Source organism: Eutrema salsugineum, unplaced genomic scaffold (genome assembly GCF_000478725.1).
Source record: "Eutrema salsugineum unplaced genomic scaffold, Eutsalg1_0 scaffold_16, whole genome shotgun sequence".
Taxonomy (NCBI): domain Eukaryota; kingdom Viridiplantae; phylum Streptophyta; class Magnoliopsida; order Brassicales; family Brassicaceae; genus Eutrema; species Eutrema salsugineum.
This window is the reverse complement of record NW_006256858.1, coordinates 5,240,129-5,262,665: the sequence shown is the minus strand read 5'-3', so window position 1 is coordinate 5,262,665 and position 22,537 is coordinate 5,240,129. Positions and strand designations below refer to the sequence as shown.

At 39.0% G+C, this 22,537-nt stretch overlaps 2 non-coding genes across 2 annotated transcripts; both read left to right on the top strand.

Annotated features, from left to right (window-relative positions):
• Window positions 1–3,661: 3,661 nt before the first annotated feature.
• LOC112087928 lies at window positions 3,662–3,771 on the top strand. Its single transcript, XR_002900333.1, has one exon. It is a non-coding gene; the product is annotated as a small nucleolar RNA R71 (small nucleolar RNA).
• Window positions 3,772–15,754: 11,983 nt separating this feature from the next.
• LOC112087936 lies at window positions 15,755–15,862 on the top strand. The gene has a single exon (XR_002900341.1). It is a non-coding gene; the product is annotated as a small nucleolar RNA R71 (small nucleolar RNA).
• The last annotated feature ends 6,675 nt before the right edge of the window (window positions 15,863–22,537 follow it).

Sequence of the window (22,537 nt, the reverse complement as noted above, 5' to 3'; positions counted from 1 at the left end):
GCAGCTAAGTAATTTGCTATATGCCTAAACCATGGGGTGTCAAAAGCATCTGACTGCCTTATAGGAGGTTGGGATGGCTTTTCTTGCGCGGTAATAGGTATAGTCTTTATAGCGTAGATATTTTCTTATGGCAAACTATCATTCAGAGAGAGTTTCTCTTCTACTCGAGTTCTAGAGAGGTGATCTGCTACTCCATTATCTGCTCCTTTCCAATCTCGGATTTCAATATCAAATTCTTGCAGGAGGAGTATCCATCTGATCAGCCTTGCTTTGGCATCCTTCTTAGACATGAGATACTTGATTGCAGCATGGTCAGTATGGACGATAACCTTAGATCCTACGAGATAGGATCGAAACTTCTCAAATGCAAAAACGACGGCTAAAAGCTCATTCTCTGTAGTCGCGTGATTACATTGAGCTTCATCCAGAGTTCTACTCGCATAGTGGATTGCGTGTAGTTTCTTTTCTTTCCGCTGACCAAGCACAGCTCCAACAGCAAAATCACTTGCATCACACATGATTTCAAACGGTTGTTCCCAATTAGGTGGTTGCAGAACTGGAGCAGAGACAAGGGCGTTTTTGATCTTATGAAATGCCGCCACGCACTCATCATCGAATTCAAAGTTTGTTTCCTTGCAGAGCAAACTGTGAGAGGTCTAGCAATCTCTGAGAAGCCTTTTATGAATCGCCTATAGAATCCGGCATGCCCTAGGAAACTTCGGATTCCCTTCACATTAGTTGGAGGTTGTAGGCAAGTCATGACTTCAATCTTTGCTTTGTTACCTTCAATACCTTATCCAGATATTTTATGTCCAAGCACAATTCCCTCGCAGACCATGAATTGACATTTTTCCTAGTTAAGGACAAGATGCTTATCTTCACAGTGCTGCAAAACTTTCCCTAAGTGTGCCAAGCATCTGTCGAATGAGGACCCATAGACGGAGAAATCATCCATGAAGACTTCCATGAAATCTTCGATGAAATCAGTGAAAATGGACATCATGCACCGCTGAAAGGTTGCAGGTGCATGACACAATCCGAGAGGCATTCGCCGATAGGCAAAAGTTCTGTATGGACAGGTGAATGTCGTCTTTTCTTGATCTTCTGGTCTAATTGGAATCTGGAAAATCAGAATAACCATCTAGAAAGCAGTAATATTCGTGATTCGCTAATCTTTCTAATATTTTGTCAATGAAGGGTAAAGGAAAATGATCTTTCCGAGTTGCTGCATTCAGTTTTTGGTAATCAATGCACATTTGATGTCCCGTCACTGTTCTTGTAGAAATCATTTCATCCTTATCATTTTTGATAACAGTTACTCCCCCCTTCTTTGGGACAACATGCACAGGACTAATCCAAGTGATGTCCGAGATGGGGAATATGATTCCTTCTTCCAAAAGTTTCATGATCTCCTTCTTTACCACTTCCATCAGGTTTGGATTCAACCTCCTTTGGCTCTCAATCGAATTCTTTGCATTGTCCTCAAGATTTATCTTATGCATACAGAGGTCTGGGGAGATTCCTTGTATGTCATCAAGAGAATAACCTATGGCTTTCCTATACTTCCTTAACTCATTTAACAGCTTAGTAGTTTCAGCTCTACTTAAACCAGAATTTATAATGACAAGGTAAGTTGAGTTTGGTACAAGAAAAACATACTTGAGCCCATCAGGAAGAGGTTTAAGCTCGACTTTTGGAGCTTTGAGCTCGGTCCATGGGTCGTTTATAGCTGCCAAGGTATCTTTTGGAGGAGTAGGAATGTGAGTTTCCTCATTCAGGTCCAGATAATTCACAAGCTTTCCATAATCCTCGGCTTTATCAAGCATTTGCGCACACTCTTTTGAAACTTCTTCGAGCAGGTTGCGATCATCATTTGTGGTGGTGAGGATGATTTTCAAAGGGTTATCAAGAAGGATTTCTTCATACATTCCCTCAGTAATAACATCAAGTTCATCAACCCGACAGAGCCCGCCATCTAAGGTGGATTTCTCAAGACTTTTGTTCATATCGAACTGCATAATCAAACTCCCTAGATGTAGGTCTATCTTTCCTTCCGAAACATTGATTATTGCTCCTGCAGTTTATAAGAAAGGTCTACCCAGAATTAGAGGGTCCTTTGGTTCTCTTTCCAATTCAAGCACCACGAAATCAGTCGGAATACAGTTTTCTCCAATCATGACTGATACATCAACCAAGACTTCTTCTGGTCGTATGACTGATCGATCGGCAAGAATCAGTGAGATTTTTGTGGGCTGGAAAGTATGATATCCTAAATGTTTTGCAACTGAGAGAGGCATCATGTTGATACTTGATCCCAAATCACATAGACAACGTTCAAAGGTTATATTCCTGATTGTGCAAGAGAGTACAAAACTTCCCGGATCTTCTTTCTTCTGGGGGACAGGGTTTTGTAAAATGGAGCTACATTCATGAGTTATCATCATAACGCCTTCTTCTAATGCTAGAGAATTTGTTAGAATACCCTTCATGTATTTCCTAAGAGCAGGTATCACTGCACAAGCTTCAATGAAAGGTAGCCTCACAATTAACTGCTCGATTATCTCTTTCAGCTTAACCCTTTCTTTCTCTTTCTTAGGTCCTTTCAAAGCTCGTGGGTATGGTGGTTTGGGCTTGTAGACACGAGTCAGAGGGGGAGGCATAGGTTCTTCTTCAGCAATTTCTTGAGGGGCGTCTTCCTTCTCCTTATCTCTTTCTTTCTCAACTGCTGCATCTCGTTCTTTATTAGCCGAAACTTCTCCTTTTTCTCCTTCTTCGAAATCTTTGTGATATTCTGGTTCCTTGTAAAATAAACCACTCCTGAGAGTTATTGCTTTTAAGTGATCAGATGTCTCCAATTCATTTATTCTTTCAGAAAAAGGTTCATCAAGATCATTAATAGAGGAATCTTTCTCCTTTGATTCATCACTAATCTGAAGAAGAAAAAGGGCGGAGAGCTTGTTAATAGCATCTTCATGCTTTTTTGATTGACTCTCCATTTTCTTTTTGAGTCTTTCAACCTCTTTTTCTAGTTCTTCAATCTTGGAGAAAGGATAATAAGGAGGTATTGTGGGATTGGATTGATCAGATTGGCTTTGCTCAAAAGAGGGTTGCAAGGTAGGTTGAAAACTAGGCTGGCCGCGGTCAAATGCTCTGACCCGCGGTGAAACTCCTCTTGGCCGCGGCCAAAAACTTCCCACCCGCGGTGGAGGTCGGTTTTGCTGCGGCTGAAAGGCTCCCACCCCTGGTGGGGTTGATTCTGCTCAGCCTCTTCAATCTGGTAAACATCAGCGGTTTGCTCTCCTGATTTTGGAAGTTCCTCTCCACCTCAAGGTTATTCATCTTCTCAATGTAAGGCTTGCTATAATTGTTTCCCTCATTAGAGTTATGAATCGGACCAATCATGCTAAGAATCTTCTGAATGCCTTCTCTAATCTGATCAAGATGTTCTTTACTAACAGATGATTCTTTTTCCTCAATTTTAGGACGTCTAGATTTGGTTAGAAGTCTCCTATTTCTTATACACCCAGCTAGATTAGTGATATAGGCGTGAGCCTCATCTACAGTTCTAGTGGAAAAGTCTCCATTGCTAGAGGTATCAAAAGAAAACTTTAGTTCTTCATTAACTCCATGGTAGAAGATGGTCATCAGGCGCTCGTCAGAGAAACCATGGTGTGGGCAATCTCTTTGGTAATCTCTGAATCTTTCCCAGGCGTCGTAGAGGTCTTCTGTGTCCTCCTGCTGAAACTTTTGGATCTTGTCCCTTAAGAGATTGGAACGATCTCTGGTGTAAAAGTGACTTAGGAAAGCCTCTCTGCACTCCTTCCACGTCTACAAGGACGCAGGTGGAAGCCATTTACTAGCTCTACCAGTTAGAGGGAATGGAAAAAGGACACACGTATGGTAATCGGTATTTTTCATTATGGTTGAACACAGCTCTTCAAAATTTTCAATATGATCGATTGGGTGTTCAGTAGAAAAACCGTTATACTTTTTGATATAGCTAATGTATTGTACCTTAGCCTCAAAGTCGCCATCCTTAGGCAAGGGTGGTCGAATCGCTCGCCTATCTGCGAAAAGTTTGTGTGTATCACATTCTCCAATTAGCTGTTCACTCTGATTCTCCAATCGATTCATTGCCATAATCGATTGGATCATTAAGCTCAGCATCTGATGTATCACCATCTAGAAAAGGATCCTCTTCAGCGAGAGGATCAAGGATATGCTCCTGACCCCTCATCGAAAAAAAGTACCTGAAAAATCAAAGAAAAACAAAAATTAGAAAAAGTTCTACCGAATTAAGCACAGATTCGCAACGAGAGGAATCAAAATCCCCGGCGACGGCGCCAAAAACTTGATGCTAAGAGAATCAAGGGTTACTTCTAGCTTCACGTTTTAAATTTATAACCCTAAATATCTGCAAGTGCACAGATGTACGCTGTAGTACTTAGGGGTCGAACCACAGAGATTTTGAGCTTTCAGTGCGGATCAATCAAGACTTAAGACTAGCAGAACAGGCAAATGGGAGTTTTTGGTTTTGGTGTCACTAAATCTAAGTGTAAATCGAAATAAACAAGTTGTAAAACAATGAGAAACTGGCGCTGGGTTCAAAGGGTTTTCGCAGGGGTTCATGAACTGATCAAAAGACATACAAATCGATAAAGGTAATCATCTAGTGAGGATCTCGAACTAGAATAGACACATATAAGATTAGCCAACTGTCGTCACCCTAATCATCTAATCACTCAACACAGCAATTAACTCTCGTTCTCATGCTGCGAATAAGATCATGCATTGTAAACATAATTCATCCACGCTCACGATTCTCTACAGGTAGTTTTCGTCTCCTGTAGCGAACTCGCTGGATCACTTATATGTCTAGTAATTCGATACAGCACTCTCGTGGCTCCAATTACTGAAATCAATTTTTAAGCGGCTAAGAACAGAAACAGCATAGTGAATAAGAATGAACGAAGGACTCCTAGAAGATCAATAACCCTAAATCGAATACAGCATAAAATCAAGACATGAAATTCCCTTTGAAAAATCCCTTAAAAACCCAACTGGGAAATTACTCAGACATAGTTGAATTCAACATCACATGAGTGTTTAGAATTGCAGAGAATTGAAATAGACAGAGTTTAGAAACGAAGAACAGGTTGAAGAAGGAGGGCCGATGGTGCCCCTCTTGGTGGCTCCTCTTCTGGGCGAGCTTCTCTTCTAGGGTTCCTGGTGAGAAATGTGGCACACCCCTCTAAACGACTTAAAAAGGGGTTTATATAGTGTCTTGAGTCCTCGAGAACGCCTAGGGCTTGCAGGAATAATGACGGGAGTGACTTGGGCTTTGATATGGGCTTCTGAGGCTCGGAATTGAGCTCCCCGCAGTCTAAAATTTAGCACCCCCGGCGGATGATGTTCTGGCCGCAGGTGAGCTTCTGACTGTGATGATTCGCCTTCAGTGTATTGATCATATCTGAATATCTAACCGTTGGATTGCTCTGATTGCACTTGCATTGGAAAGCTGGTTGTCTCCTCTATCTTGTGTCAAAATGTGGGGATGATCAGACGGTGGGAAGGCCTCCCGACGGTCTTAATTTATCCAACAGTATGAATTTATACAAAGTTATGCTTTTTGCTCCCAAGTGTATTCCTTTTGTCAAAATATCCTAAAAACTCTTTTGAGATCCTAAAACATAGAAATCACTTAAAAACCTTTAAAACTGAGTGAAAACACCTGCATAAGATATTGAAAGTGATTCATAAAAATTGGTCAAAATCAAGTGTTATCAATCGTGGCCTAGAAGCCTTCACCCGTGGCAAGAAGAGGTTTTTCCGTGGCCACAAAGACTTGGCATGCGGCCAGCAGGCGTCCTACTGCGGCCGCGACATCCTGACCCGCGGCCAGCACCAATTCCGCAACCCTTGGCCACTTCCACCTCTACCTTGGTTCAAATCAGTCCAAATTTGATCAAGCACCACTCCACATCATCCATCATCCACCATTCAACATCCTACAACCTCCACAACCACCTCACAATCCACCACCAGCACCACGTAAGTTTTATTTTCCTTCATCTTTTAAATTTTCACATACTCTATTTCTCATCCTTGTCTGATTTATTTCACACTGTGGACAGTGTGATTTAAGTCCGGGAGAGGATTTCATCCCTTTCTAACCACCTTTTCTTGCATGAGCCTTTGCATTCTGCATTTTTCTTTAAAATTTTTCAAGTTTTTCGGTTTTTCCTAAAACTTTTCAAAAGTCTTTTGAGTTTCAAAAAGTCTTTTCCAAGGTCAAATACATTTTGAGGGAATAATGACAACATCGATGATGATAACCAACCTGTTTTCTTATACACCAAACATTCATAAAAAAAATCTTTCAAGGTTTAATACTAGACTAGGCGGTAGCTAGAGTACTTATTCTACGAAATTCCGCCAAAGGACTTCTATTAATGGAGATCTTTTCTGACAGTATATACTAGCTCATTTTACTTGGACTTAATCTTGACACCTAATTTTCTCATCAATGGTTTTAAGAAGGCATCATGATATACATCTAGGACATCTTTACCTTATTGTTACGACTCTCTGTTGTCCTAGATAGCCAGTTCATCTTTAGTTGGTACCTCACCCTTAACCCAAACCTTTATGTTCAAACCTCATGCATTCTCTCTTAAGTTTATGTCGACTGATATTTGCCAAAACGCTTGAGAGGGAGGAATAACATTGTTTTCAGTCAGTGAAGCGAAGGACTGAATGAAACCAGGAAGGAAGTATACCATGCAACCACAGTAAGCCTCATGATGTCTCAAAAAGCTCATTCTTATAGGTAATATTTGTGCTCCCTAAGACTCTAAGTCAAAAGGCAGTTTCCCCTTTCCAAAAATAAAAGATCAAAAAGAGAAAAAGAAAGAAAGGAAAGGAAACCAAGAGCCTAAAGAGTCTTAGAAGCCGAAATCATTTGAGCCAAGGCAATATGTATTCACCTAAGGAGTTATAAATTCACAACATGGAAAAAAAATCCAAGTCTGGAGGAGTTATAAGGAGAACCTGAAGGAAGGAGATCAGAAATCTTGAAGCAAGGAGAATGTGACTGAAAACTGTGGGGGCATTGACAGTTCCATTCTCTCTTGCTGTTTTGCATAATGTCATGTCTCTCTTGAAAAAGGTAACCCTAAACACATCAAGCATTACCACTAAAAGCCTTTTGATACCTAACCTTTAATGCCTTATTTAATATCCTTTTGATGAGAATCACTGAAATCTTTAATGAATGTTAAGAGCTAGTTGACTGGAAGTTAGTTCTAAGTATGTGGATTTTCGCATGACGAATTAACGGATTAGTTATGTTTGTATTTTGGTTAGAATCTTCTAGACTTGATCTGATTGATGCATTGTCCATAATTAAGGTCTAGAAGTATGGTTGCTGATACTTTTGAATTCCCTCTAATTTCTGTTGAATGATATTTTCCAGATTTGATCTTGTTTTGTTTGAGGATAACCAAAGTCTTAAGTCTGGGGGAGTTGATAACATCGTATTTGTACCCATTTTCACCATTAATTTCATATGATTTTTCAAAGGTTTTAATCAGTTTTATGAACTTTTATTATGATTTCCATGTATTTGTAGTTTCAAGGTTCTTTTCAGGAAACTTAGGGAAAATGATGGCAAAATGGAAGAAATCCACGTTTTCAGCTCAAGGTCACACCGTCAGAAGTTCAGCCTCAAATGAAGTCTCACCGTCCGACCCGCTCAAATTTGGAGACAATTGAGAGGAGATAACCAGCTTTCCATAGCACTTAACATCACGAATATCCAACGGTGCAATCAAAAGATACATGGAGAACAAGTTGACCAAATTCACCGGCCCCGGAAGACTCTCACCCGCGGTAAACATGCATTTTACCTGCCCTGGAAGACTCTCACCCTCGATGGATGATGCGGTTGTAAACGCGGGGTTTGTTGTTTTCGTTTTACTATGCTTCAGGTTTTAAATTTATAACCCCTAAATGTCTGCAAGTGCACAGATGTGCGATGTAGTACTTAGGATATCGATCCACAGAGACTTAGTTGTTTAAGTTCGAATTCACGACAATGCTTAAATCAGACTAGAACTAAACAGGTTTGGTTTTTGGTTTTGGGTTTTTGGTTGTCACGAAAACTAAACTAAAAAGCAAAGCAAGTAAAAGCAATTAAAAACGAAAGCAAGTGCAAGCAAGTAAAAATCGATTATTAATGAAAGCAAGTAACAAGCGAATAAAAGTAGAATGGAAATCGAAGGTTGTAAACAATTAAAGACAACATCAAGGGGAATTCGCAGGGGTTCATGGACTAAGCTATGTCGATTTTAAACAAGTGATAAAGGTAATCAACTACGTATGTTCTAGAACTCGAGGCACGGAAGTATGAATAGCCTACTTTCGCAGCATTAAACAACTATCTCTCGCAACCCTGATCAGTAGGTTTCCACTCTGATCCTGGAAGGGAGAAGATGCAATAGCAGAACAAGACTCATCATCATTCACAACTCAACTACAGGTAGGTTTCCACTCCTATAGAATAATTTCTCGTTTCACCGTTGTTCAGACAAGCAATGAAAAATTTCGCAACATATCATATCATATGGGCTTCTAAGTGGCCAGCAAAGAATCACGCAGTAAGATTAAAGGCAAACGAAGAACATCTAGAAGATTATAAATCCTAAATCTATCGATTCATAAGCAAAGACACACGGAATTCCCTTTGAAAAATCCCTTTAAACCCAACTGGGTAACTACTCAAACATATTGTAAACAATCATCATAAACGAAATTGAAAGTGCAGGAAATTAAAAAGAACAGGGAAGAAGAATGAAGAACGGAGAAGCAGAAGGAGGCGCGATGGTCTCTCCTGCGGCGGCTCCTCTTCGAAGACGGCGGCTCCTTCTCTCTAGGGTTACACGAAATCTCTCTCTCTTTCTATCTTATGTCGTCTACACACCTTTAGGAATGACCTAAAGGGGGTATTTATAGCTTCTGGGGTGGTTCTGGACACTTAGGGCTTCAAAAATAACAAAAGGAATAGATCTGGGCTTTAATTAAGTAGTCTGGAAAGTGAAGGACTAATGTCCGCGGTCGCGGTGGCTCTACCTGCGGGAAAACAGGTGTTGGCCGCGGTGTTATCAACTCCCCTAGACTTACCATTTTGTTTGTCCTCAAACAAACTTAAGTCAGGAAAGAAATTTTTTTTTTGTTTTTTTTTTTATTAAATCGCAGGAACTAAACAATATCTCAGTGACCGTCCTTCTAAACCATAACTAATCGTGAAACATCTATTTGGATCTAGTCTAGAAAATTCTAACCAAAATACAAGTAAAACTAGTCCGTTAATCCGTCATGCGAAAATCTTTAGATCTAACTTCTAGTCAACTAGCTCTCTACATTCATTAAGTGTAGTAGTGAATTCTCATCAAAGACATTATTCAGGGTAGACAGAATTTGGTATTAAAGGCTGTTTAAGTGGTGGAGTTACCTGAAGAATATGGAGGATGCAAGATATTATGCCAAACCGCAAGAGAGAGAAGGACCTGTTGATTACCGCAGATTTTCAGTCACTTCTCCTTTGCCAATTGTTGCTGCATAATCTTCCTCCTTCGTTGTAAACAGCTGTTCCCCCAGACTTAGATCTTTTCCGGGAACCATAAAGATGATCTCCAAAACTTCATATAATCGGATTCTAGCTTGCCTTAAGTATAAAATTTGATTCTCCTAAACTCTCTAAGGTTTTAAATTTCCTTTCCCTTCTATTTCTATTTTTTTTTTTCGATTATTTTTTTTTTTTTTATTTATAGGAAACAACCTTTTATAGAGAGAGAGAGTCTAAGGGACAAAATTGTACCAAGATTTTGAAGTTTTTCCAAGGCAAACTGAGTTTTCTCCTTTTGTGAAATCATTCCAATGAAATCGCAGGTCTTTGTCTTTAGTGACTGAAAACTGCGTTGATCCTCTTTTTCTCTGACGTTTTTGCACATATCTGCATATATAACAATGAAAAACAAGAATGCATGTGGTTTGAAAGAGGTTAGGTTTGGTGGGGAACTAGCTAAAGGTATACTAGCCATTCAGGATCAACAAAGAGTGGTAAAAGGATAAAGGAGTCCTGAATGTATGATTCGTTTCCCTGATCTAATGCTTCAATGAGAAAATTAAGTCAAAATTAAGTCCAGATAGAATGAGCTAGTATATCATGTCAGAAAGAATCTCCATAAATAGAAGTCCTCTGGTGGGATTTCGTAATGCAGGTATTCTATCTACCGCTTAGTCTAGGCCTAAATCAAAAAAAGAGCAAAAACCGAGGAAATAGCGTAGAAGCACACTGTTCTGAATCATCATAGTATTGTTTATTGTGTTCCTGGTTTGAAAACCTTTTTGAAAACATTTTGAAAACGATTTTTGAAAAATTTTATGTAAAACATTTTGAAAAACTTTTTGAAAACTTTTTATGTGTCCAAAACAAACTCAAAACAAATCAAATTTCATAAGTAACGGATGAACATCCTCCCCCAGACTTATTTCACACTGTCCTCAGTGTGATAAATCTTCGAAAGAATGGTAAATAAAATAGAAAAGTTGAAATGTTTAAGTGAACTTATCGTGCTGGAGAGTGCTGCTTGTCTTTTGTATTTGTTCTTCCTTATTGAAAATCTGAAATTAAATGAAACAAAAACAAAGCAATAGAAATATAAAATAAAGGTCAAAGGGAAATAGATAAAATACCAAGTGGGTTGCCTCCCACTAAGCGCTTGTTTCAAGTCGTTAGCTTGACATTGTTGCTTGATTAGACTTAACCGGGGTCGTGACACTCCTTGATCTCATCCTTGGCCGATGATGGATCAATCAAAAACGTCACTTCTCTTTCGTCTTCTCTTTCTTCAGCCAGATATGGCTTTACAGGCTGTCCATTCACTGTAAATGAATTTCCGGTTTTGTCCCACAGAACAATGGCTCCGTATGGCTTGACTTCCTTTATCGTGAAGGGTCCAGACCATCTTGATCGTAGTTTTCCTGGAAAAAGCTTAAGACGAGAATTGAAAAGAATAACTTTATCGTTAAGAGCAAAAGTTCTATGGATAATCTTCTTATCATGATATGCTTTAGTCTTCTCCTTGTAGATCTTCAAGTTTTCGTAAGCATTGTGTCGGATTTATTCTAACTCATGAAGTTGAAGTAGTCTTGTTTCTCCAGCTGTTTTCAGATTCATGTTCATCTCCTTGATAGCCCATTGCGCTTTATACTCTACTGGAATGTGACATGGTTTTCCGTAAACTAGATTGAATGGTGTTGTTCCTAACGGTGTCTTGAAAGCTGTTCGATATGCCCATAGTGCGTCGTCAAGCTTGGTAGACCAATCCTTGGGATGAACTGCAATAGTTTTCTGCAAAATCGACTTGATTTCTCTGTTTGAGATTTCTACTTGACCACTGGTTTGGGGATGGTATGGAGAAACAACTTTATGTGTAACTACATTCTTTCTAAGAAGATTCTCGAAAACTCTGTTGATGAAATGCATCCTCCGTCGCTTATCACAATTCTAGGGACTCCAAAATGCGGGAATATTACAGATTTGAACAGTTTCATGACGACTTTCGCATCATTGGTGGGGCTAGCGACTGCTTCAACCCACTTAGAGACGTAGTCTACTGCTACTAAGATGTAATGGTTTCCAAACGAAGTAGGAAATGGTCCCATAAAATCTATTCCCCAGACATCGAAAATTTTGACTTCGAGAATAAAATTTTGAGGCATCTCATTCCTTTTGCTTATGTTCCCCATCCTTTGGCATTTATCGCATCACGATATATAAGCTTGAGTATCTTTGAACAAAGTAGGCCACCAAAAACGAGCTTGTACGATATTTGAAGCGGTTTTGAAGGTTGTGAAATGTCCTGCGTAAGACGAGCTATGGCATCCGAATAAAATTCCTTCCATCTCTTCTTCAGCCACGCATCTTCGGAAAAACCCATCAGCGCATCCCTTGTAGAGATAGGGTTCATCCCAAAAATAATGTCTTACGTCTTTCAGAAACTTTTTCTTCCTATACCCAAAAGAATTGTGGTGGTTCTACATCAGCTGCTAGGTAATTTGCTATGTGCCTAAACCATGGGGTGTTGAAAGCATTTGCTCTTCGTATGAGTTGACGTGGTGGTGCGGTATTGTCATTGGTGGGGGTAGTATCTATTGCATAGATGTTTATTTCTGGCAAACTATCATTCAAAGACAATCTTTCTTCAACTCGAATTCGTGAAAGATGGTCTGCAACTCCATTATCTGCTCCTTTCTGATCTCGAATTTCGATGTCGAATTCTTGCAGTAGGAGGATCCATCTTATCAACTGAGGTTTAGCGTCTTTCTTAGATATTAAATACTTGATTGCAGCATGATCAGTATGAACTATAACCTTAGAACCTACGAGATAAGAACGAAATTTCTCAAATGCAAATACACCAGCTAGAAGTTCTTTCTCTGTTGTAGCATAATTGCATTGAGCTTCGTCAAGAGTTCTGCTTGTGTAGTAGATTACATGCAGTTTCTTATCTTTTCGTTGGCCAGGCACTGCTCCGACTGCATAGTCACTAGCATCGCACATGATTTTGAATGGGAGTTCCCAATCAGGTGCTTGCACGACAAGAGCGGAGACAGGGCTTCTTTGATCTTATGAAATGCGGCTAAGCACTCATCATCGAACTCGAAGTTCGTTTCCTTGCAAAGCAAACGCGTAAGAGATCTAGCTATTTGAGAAAAATCTTTTATGAAACGCCTATAGAATCCTGCGTGTCCTAAGAAACTACGAATGCCTTTTACGTTTGTGGGCGGTTGTAGGCTGGTCATGACTTTGATTTTAGCTTTGTCAACTTCAATTCCATTTCCCAAAATTCTGTGCCCAAGCACGATTCCGTCTCGTACCATGAAGTGACATTTTTCCCAATTTAATACTAAGTGTTTATCTTCACATCTTTGCAGAACTTTACCAAGATTGGCTAAGCTTTTTTCAAAAGAATATCCATAGACAGAGAAATCATCCATGAAAACTTCCATGAAATCTTCGATAAAGTCTATGAAGATCGACATCATGCAACGCTGGAAGATACCAGGTGCATTACACAATCCAAAAGGCATACGTCGGTAAGCGAACGTGCCATATGGACAAGTTAATGTCGTTTTTTCTTGATCCTCTGGGCGAATAGGAGTTTGGAAAATTCCGGAGTATCCATCAAGGAAGCAATAGTATGGGTGATTAGCTAACCTTTCTAGCATTTGATCTATGAAGGGAAGTGGAAAATGATCTTTCCTAGTTGCTGCATTCAGTTTTCGGTAATCGATGCACATACGATGCCCAGTTACTGTTCTTGTAGCGATCATTTCATCCTTATCGTTTTTAATGACAGTGACTCCTCCTTTCTTCGGGACAACATGAACTGGGCTAACCCAAGTGCTATATGATATAGGAAAGATTATTCCAGCTTCTAAAAGCTTCATAATCTCCTTCTTGACAACATCCATGAGATTAGGGTTCAATCTCCTTTGACTTTCGATTGAGTTTTTAGCATTATCCTCTAGATTTATCTTGTGCATACAAAGATATGGAGAAATTCCAGGTATGTCATCAAGTGAATATCCTAAGGCTTTTCTATGCTTTCTCAGCTCAGTCAACAACATTGTGGTTTCTTCTTTTGTCAAACCAGAGTTTATAATGACAGGATAAGTAGAATTTGTCCAAGGAAAGCGTACTTAAGTCCGACGGGCAGAGGTTTAAGCTCGACTTTAGGGGCTTTAAGCTCGATCCAAGGATCATTAATTGCTGCAGCAGTGCCTTTAGGAGGTGTAGATAGTTTAGAGGTTTCCTATAAGTTTCGGACTTATCAAGCATACGTGCGCATTCACTCGAAATTTCTTCAAGGAAGTTGCGTTCATCTTTTGCGGGTGAAAGCGTGACACTTAAAGGGTCATCTAGAAGCAGATATTCATAGACTTCCTCAATAATTCCGTCTAACTCATCAATCCAACAAATTTTGCCATCCAAAGTCGGTTTATCAAAACTTTTGTTCATGTCAAATTGCATAACTAGACTGGCTAGATGAAGGTCAATTTTTCCTTCAGGAACATTTATTATAGCTCCGGCTGTAGATAGGAATGGTCGTCCAAGAATAAGTGGGTCCTTAGGTTTGCTTTCTAGTTCTAAAACTACGAAATCGGTGGGGATGGAACATTTTTGGATTTCTACGGGAACATCAATTAAGATACCTACAGGTTGTCTAACAGAACGATCAGCTAATACTAAAGAAATTTTAGTGGGCTGGAAAGTGTGGTGTCCTAAACGTTTTGCTACTGAAAGAGGCATCATGTTTATGCTAGATCCTAAATCACAGAGAGCACGCTCAAAAGCTACATCATTGATGGCGCATGAAAGCACGAAGCTTCCAGGATCGTTTTTCTTTTCAGGGATTCGGCTTTGCAGTATAGAACTACATTCATGGGTTATCATCATAACGCCTTCTTCAAGAGTTAAAGAATTTGTTAGAATACCTTTCATTTATTTTCTTAAAGTAAGAATCATAGCACAAGCTTCTACGAAAGGTAATCTCACATTTAATTGATCGATCAACTCTTTCAGCTTAGCTTTTTCTTTCTCTTTCTTAGGGGCTCTTAAGGCTCTAGGATATGGAGGTTTAGGTTTATAGACACGAGTTGGTGGAGGAGGGATCGGGTCTTCTCCGAGGATTTCCCACGATGTATCTTCTCTTACTTCTTCTCCATCCTTCTCTCTTACCACTTCTTTTTCAGCATCTTCTACCGTGACTTTTTCTCTTTCTTGTTCCTTTTCCTTACCCTTTTCTTCATCTTCGGGATCTTTAGGAAATTCAGGCTCTTTGTAAGCTAATCCACACCTAAGTGTGATAGCTTTCACATGATCGGAGGGATCTGCTTCACTTGAGTTTTCGAAAGACGTTTCACTTGGCTCCTCCTCTGAATTATCTATGTTTTTAGAATTAGTTTTGATCATTAGACTAAAGAGGGTGGAAAATTTTTCACTGAAATCTTCTTGCATCATTTTTACTTCAGATCTAAGATCACTAATTTCTTGAGACCTAGATTTTTCAAGCTCTAGAATTCTTTTGTTTAGATTTTCAGCTTCAGAAGAGGGAAAACAAGATATGGAACAGGATTAGATTGAATAGCCAAGATTAGTCCGGAAGGTTATATCTAGACAAGTTCGGAAGATGGTTTCCCACCGTCAGGTTGAACACGACCGCGGTGAAACGAGTGTTGGCTGCGGTCAGAACCAGCACGACCGCGGTGAAAGTTTGCTTGGTCGCGGTCCAGATGAATGGACCCACGGTGATTAGAAACGAATGGAAAATCTTTAATTTGATAGACTGCTGCAGTGTTCATCATCTCTTGATCATAAGAATCCATTGGGTTGTCCCAACCATCAAAATTACACGTATTGTGTACCTTATTTGGTTGTTGCAATACAAGATGACTCATTATGTGATGGAGACACTTTATAACTTCTGAGATCTCTTCTTTCTTCTCAGGAAGTGTAGAATTACCAAAGGTTGCTTGATTACGGATGCTGTTTGCGAAATTTTTGATGAAAACATGAGCATCTTCTACAGATCTAGTTGAGAAGTCTCCATTACTTGCTGTGGCGAAAGAGTGTCGCAACTCTGCAGTAATACCTCGATAGAAGATACCCAGCAGGTATTCGTCGGTATATCCATGGTGTTGACAATTTCTTTGGTATTCCCTAAATCTTTCCAAGGTATCTAAAAGATCTTCATCTTCTTTTTGTTTAAAAGTTCTTATCTTGTTCCTTAAGAGATTTGAACGATTTCTAGTATAAAAACAATTTAGGAAAGCAGTTCTACACGCTGCCCATGTTTTTAGTGAAGCAGGTTCTAAAGATTTTAGCCACTTGCTGACATTGTCTCTCAAAGAGAATGGGAAAATACTACACTTGTGGTAATCCCCATTTGCTGTAATGGTTGCACATAATTCTTCAAACGTCTCGATATGGTCAATCGGGTGTTCGGAATTGTAACCATGGAATTAATTTTGTTGAACTAAATGGATATATGGTACCTTGATTTCGGTTTTGCCATCCTCTGGTAAGGCTGGTTGAATAGCTCTTCGATCTCCCATAAACTTTTTGAGTGAATCGAAACTTCCAATCAGTTCATCATCATCTTCATGTTTTGCCGATCCGACTAGCTCATTGTCATCATAGATCGGTTCTTCAAACTCATCATCAGTCAATTCATCGTCGTCGATCGGATCACCATCCACACGATATGGTGGATCACCAAAAGTTCCGGGAATATGTTCCCGGTCTCTCATCGCAGAGAAACCTGAAAAAATTAAAAGAAAAACTAAAAGTAAACAAGTGTTCTAATGGATTTAAGCTGGGATTCGCAACGAAACAAATCAAAGTCCCCGGCAACGGCGCCAAAAACTTGATGCGGTTGTAAACGCGGGGTTTGTTTTTTTCGTTTTACTAAGCTTCAGGTTTTCAATTTATAACCCCTAAATGTCTGCAAGTGCACAGATGTGTGCTGTAGTACTTAGGGTATCGATCCACAGACACTTAGTTGTTTCAGTACGAATTCACGGCAATGCTTAAATCAGACTAGAACTAAACAGGTTTGGTTTTTGGTTTTGGGTTTTTGGTTGTCACGAAATCTAAACTGAAAAGCAAAGCAAGTAAAAGCAATTAAAAACAAAAGCAAATGCAAGCAAGTAAAAATCGATTATGAATGAAAGCAAGTAATAAGCGAATAAATGTAGAATGGAAATCGAAGGAAGGTAGTAAGCAATTAAAGACAAAAGTTGGGCATCAAGGGGGATTCGCAGGGGTTCATGGACTAAGCTATGTCGATTTTAAACAAGTGATAAAGGTAATCAACTACGTATGTTCTAGAACTCGAGGCACGGAAGTATGAATAGCCTACTTTCGCAGCACTAAACAACTATCTCTCGCAACCCTGATCAGTTGGTTTCCACACTGATCCTGGAAGGGAGAAGTTGCAATAGCAGAACAAGACTCATCAACATTCACAACTCAACTACAGGTAGGTTTCCACTCCTATAGAATAATTGCTCGTTTCACCCTAGTTCAGATAATCAATGAAAACTTTCGCAACATATCATATCAGATCGGCTTCTAAATGGCCAGCAAAGAATCACGCAGTAAGATTAAAGGCAAACCAAGAACATCTAGAAGATTATAAATCCTAAATCTATCGATTCATAAGCAAAGACACACGAAATTCCCTTTGAAAAATCCCTTTAAACCCAACTGGGTAACTACTCAAACATATTGTAAACAATCATCATAAACGAAATTGAAAGTGCAGGAAATTAAAAAGAACAGGGAAGAAGAATGAAGAACGGAGAAGCAGAAGGAGGTGCGATAGTCTCTCCTGAAGCGGCTCCTTCTCTCTAGGGTTACACGAAATCTCTCTCTCTTTCTATCTTATGTTGTCTACACACCTTTAGGAATGACCTAAAGGGGATATTTATAGCTTCTAGGGTGGTTCTAGACACTTAGGGCTTCAAAAATAACGAAAGGAATCGATCTGGGCTTTAATTAAGTCGTCTGGAAAGTGAACGACTAATGTCCGCGGTCGCGGTGGCTCTTCCCGCACGAAAACAGATGTTGGCCGCGGTCCCGGCACATGGCTCTCTTCTGGAACTGCATTTTCTTTCATTCTTGCATCGGGAGTATCTGAAGATCTAACCGTTGGGTTGTCTCCAAACCAAGTGCATTAGAAAGCTGGTTCGATCCTCTATGTTGTCTCAAATTTTGAGGGTGATCGGACGGTGAAAAAGTCTTCATCCCTTGACATACTTCTGACGGTTTGCATTTATCCAAAATTGCTCATTTGTTCCAAATTGCATATCTTTTGCCCAAGTTTCCTGAAAAGTCTTTTGAAACTCTAAAACATTGAAAACACTTTAAAAACCATTGAAAACAGAGTTAAAACACCTGCATAAGACATAATTATGATCCATAAAAGTGGTAAAAATACGGTGTTATCAATGGACCTAACGACGAGCCACAAGGCCCAACATCAAAGCCCACTTAGCCATTCCTCTTCATAGAAGCCCTAAATGAGACCTGGAATACCTTGGGACCTATAACTATATTTCTTAGCAGCTCTAAACGGGTGTGTGCTCCTGTAATGAGATCTTGAGCCACCAAACTTTGTTTTCTAAGGTTAGGCGATGGAGATGGGGATTCTTCCCCTGATCCATTGTTTTTTCTCCTTTCTATCTAATTAACTTTTCTGTTTCATCTTTTGCACTCTTTTATGTCTTTAATCATTCCTTGCATCATGTAGATTTGTCCCAGAGAGTCAAGTTGTTTGAAGAGATTTCGATAGACAAGCATATCGATTAGGATTTCTAAGTTTCTAAACCATATTCTGGATCTCATCTCTTCTAAGTTGTTCATATTGCATGAGAGTAGATTCATGACGTATTCTCTGAACTTAAGATCGATCAGAGCCACGAGAGTGCTATATCAGATCATCCATACCTAGCTTCAGAAGAACATAGTCGCTATAGGAGTCGATAGCTACCTGTAGAGAAGATGTGAGCAGAAGAATTCAATATTTAATGCATGATCTTAGTTCTGGCATGAGAGCGAGAGTTAATTGTCAGATCTGAGTGATTAGTCTATTAAGATGGCGAGAGTTGGTTATCATACAAATGTCTATTCTTGTTCCATGCAGATCCCAGAAACAGATGAAGATAAATCGCCCGGAAGCTAATTAGAAATGCCACCAAACATCGATTAGAGTAAACTGGAGAAGTCTAAATCGCCACCTATGAGTTTAGAGTCTATAGTTTGAGTCGATATGCTTAAGATAGTCTTTTAACAATTCATTTTCATTGCATCTTGTTACTTGTGAATATTAGATTAGGTTTAGTTTAGGATTCTTAACCAACAACCCCAAATCCCATGAGTTTATGACTTTGCTTACTTTCCCAGTTTATTGTTTCTTGCAGATTAGACATCCTCCCTGTGTATTGACACCCTAAGTCCTACAACGTACATCTCTGCACTTGCAGACACTAGGGTTTTATAAAATTTAAAACTTTTTGAGGACCAACGGGCTTGTTAAAAACAAACCCTAGGCCCGCAAGCCCATCAGAGTGATTGTTTAATGCTTAAATGACTTATTAGTCTGATTCCTAATACTTGTTAATTCATGCTTCTCAAATGGAAATTTGGTATGAAAGAGGATTAGCATAGAAGTTTAATGCCTTCATGAGAGGATTATTTTACTTAAGAGTCTATGTTAAATGGTTTTGCTTGATTGTTTGTTCATTTAGCTCTCTAGTTTAGCATTAAAGCCCCCTAACCATCTATCTCTTCTAAGGTCTTTCCTCATCATATTCATATCATCATCACCTGTTTATTGTTATTGCTTGCTTTAATATACTTTAATCACTTGGTATTTTCTAGTTTAGTTTTAATTTTAAGCACTTGTTACCAACCAAATCACTCATATTGCTTGAATTAAGAAACTATCTCATAGATAAGTGTCTAAACCACATTGTTGGATTGATAACCCTTTATGCTATAACTGATTAAGGGGATTTATAACCTCCTTAAGAGTCTCAAAACTCTTAGTTGTCAATGTGAAATCTGGTGGCTCTTCTTGTATTGTAATGAAGCTGGTCACAATTTCAACTTTTTCAGGGGCAGACTGGCACGTCTTGATCTCTTCATAGTGCTGCCTTGCATCAAAAACCTTTGGCAAAGACAAGTGCATTAATCATGAATTGAAAATCTCAAAACTAGGCTGAACAAAACAAGTGCTTAATTCATTTGAATTTAATTATATTTAGGTGTAACAATTTTAATTACTTGTTTTTCAGGGCAAACAGCAGCAAAGTGACCTCTCTTATGGCATCTATAACACACTCGCTCATTTAATTTCAACGAGTTAGAGGTCTTACCTTGAGATTTGTCTTGCAGCTCACCTTTTGGTATTGAACTCTGCATGTGAGTTGCAACTTGTGGGCACCTCTTCGTGTTGTGTTGCTCAGGCTGAGCAGTGTGCAACCGCGGTGTTATCATCACTCTCCTTGGTGTGGTGTATTGTGTGGGCTTTGGTGGGATGCTGCTGCCAGTTTTGTGCTTCTTCACAAACTCTCGGTACATCCTTGCTTTTAGATCTCCCCAATCAGACACTGGTTTTCAGGTGTGAGTGTTTTCTTTAAGCGACCAAGTATAGGCATCACCAACTAGGGCACTTAATTAGGGCATGTGACAGTTTCTTCTCCTTGGGGATGTGGTTTACGCGCAGCCACTTCTTCATGTTGCTTTCGTTGAGATCCTTGCTACGACCTGAAAAGATATATAAGAGAATTGGAGTTGTAACTACTTCTCTTTCTAGTCAGTTTTTTTGTCACAGCTGAGATGGTATTGGCTCGTGTTGGACATGGTACCATGATGTAGCAACGCTGCTCTTGTCGTGGTGTGTGTTAGTACTCCATATATGAATCATCAGCTGATTCTTCATCTGTATCTTCTCCATAAGAATTCTTATAAAATTGTAAACTTGGCTGGCTCCAAGTTGTTGTTGCTTGAGGAATATATGGCTTGGGGTTACGTAAACTGAACGAGTAGCCATCTGGTAGTTCAGGATCAACTCCTTCACCATCTATCTCATCTCCATAGCTTGAATAATCATGTCCTAGTCATGGTGGAGATTCATAATCAGCTTCCTGGTCGGACTCATATGTGCTCATGCCTTGCTAAAGATCTTTCTCTTGGCTCCAATTTCCTTCAAAATCCTTTTGGTAAGGATTATCTTCTTCTGAATCTCCCATTGCTGCCTCTAAAGTTCGTACCTCGCATAAGCAAAAGGAAGAGGCCGTATTATGTCTAAATCAGTACAAAAGGAAAGAATACAGAACATATAAATGGAAATGATTATCTTTGTTTTTTTTACTAAAAAAAGAATTCAAAAATTTAAATAACAGAAAGGAAATGTTTTTTTTCTTTTCTGAGTTTTTTCTTAAAGAATCGAAACAAATAAAAGCAATTTTTTTTTTGACTAACAAATTTGGAAAACTCAAATAACAAAAGGATTTTTTTCGAGTTTATAACAAAAGGAAAACAACAAAAGCAACAAATATTTTTTTTGTGGTTTTCTTTTTGTGAAACGAAAATTTAAATAGCTGGAACAAAGAAACAAAACAGAAAGAGAAGAGTCATCAAGCTTTTTATTTGGTTTTTAGTTTATGAGAGAAGAAAATAACAAAATCAATGAAGAACAAAACAAAAAAAAAATTTATGAGAATACAAATAACAAAACAATGAGAAACATAAACAAAATCGGTGAAACAAAAAAGAACGTTTTATAGATTTTAAGATATTATGAGAAATAGAAACAAGGAAAACAATGAACTATTTTTTTTTATGAAAGATGAAATAAAGAAAACAAAAGATAAAGAACAAAAACACCTTGATAGAAAATTGTGCTCTGATACCAAAGATATAAGATTGGAATCACGTCAAGTCTTCACAAAGTTGTTGGCGGAAGGTGGAATAGATGGTAGAGATGGGGTGATTATGGGATGATTGACTCTCTCAATCGATGGGGGATGATTGACTCTCTCAATCTATGAACAAAATAGGTTGTTTGAATCACATAAACAAGTTAGGTCGCAGCTTCTATAGAGCTAAGTGAATCACACACTTAATTCTAAAGAAAAGAACAATCTTTGCAAAGAAACACTTTGAAAGAAAATAAGAATACTAAGTATACTTCTGGATTGAAAGGTGAGTTTTTACAATGGACTAAACCACAAAGAAACAAATCAAAGCTAATCAAAAACTAGCCGTTAGGCTCTAAATGAGAGAATCTCGGCCAAATATGAAAATGTGATGACGCCTTTGATTTTAGGGTATAATTGAGCTTTTCTGGAACATTCTGATCTTCATAAAACACTTCCAAGTCTTAGCATTCATAGGAAAAGTGCTGTTGGTGATTTATGGCACCAAGTGTGAATGCGGCCATATAAGAAAAGTAAGCTTGTAAGAGGATCCGCCTGATCCTGTGGGTGCTGGTGCATGGGAAGGTGTTTCTAAGCTTCCTTAGTTGCCTTAGGGTCTCTCATGGGCGCCAAACTCTTGTAGATAGCAAACTAAACCAGTCAGAGCTCGGACCTGCCATAAACGGAACCAAGTTAACCCGTTTTGGGAAATTGGGTGTAACTTGAGGACCCAATGGGAAAATCTCCGGATCTTGAGCTTGTTGAATCCAGGAAAGACCGAACAATATTCTCCAAGTACTTTGGGCTGAGAACGTGGATGAGTCGGGCTGTAGAGTACAATCTTCGGCCTAGGTGCGCAATTGGGTCTAAAACAGAACTTCCAAATTGTAAAGTGAATAACTTCCCAACCATAACCGGTATTGGTTTGATTCCAATTGTCTCTGATTTTATGATGAATCACCAATCCGTAACAAGTCAGTTCACA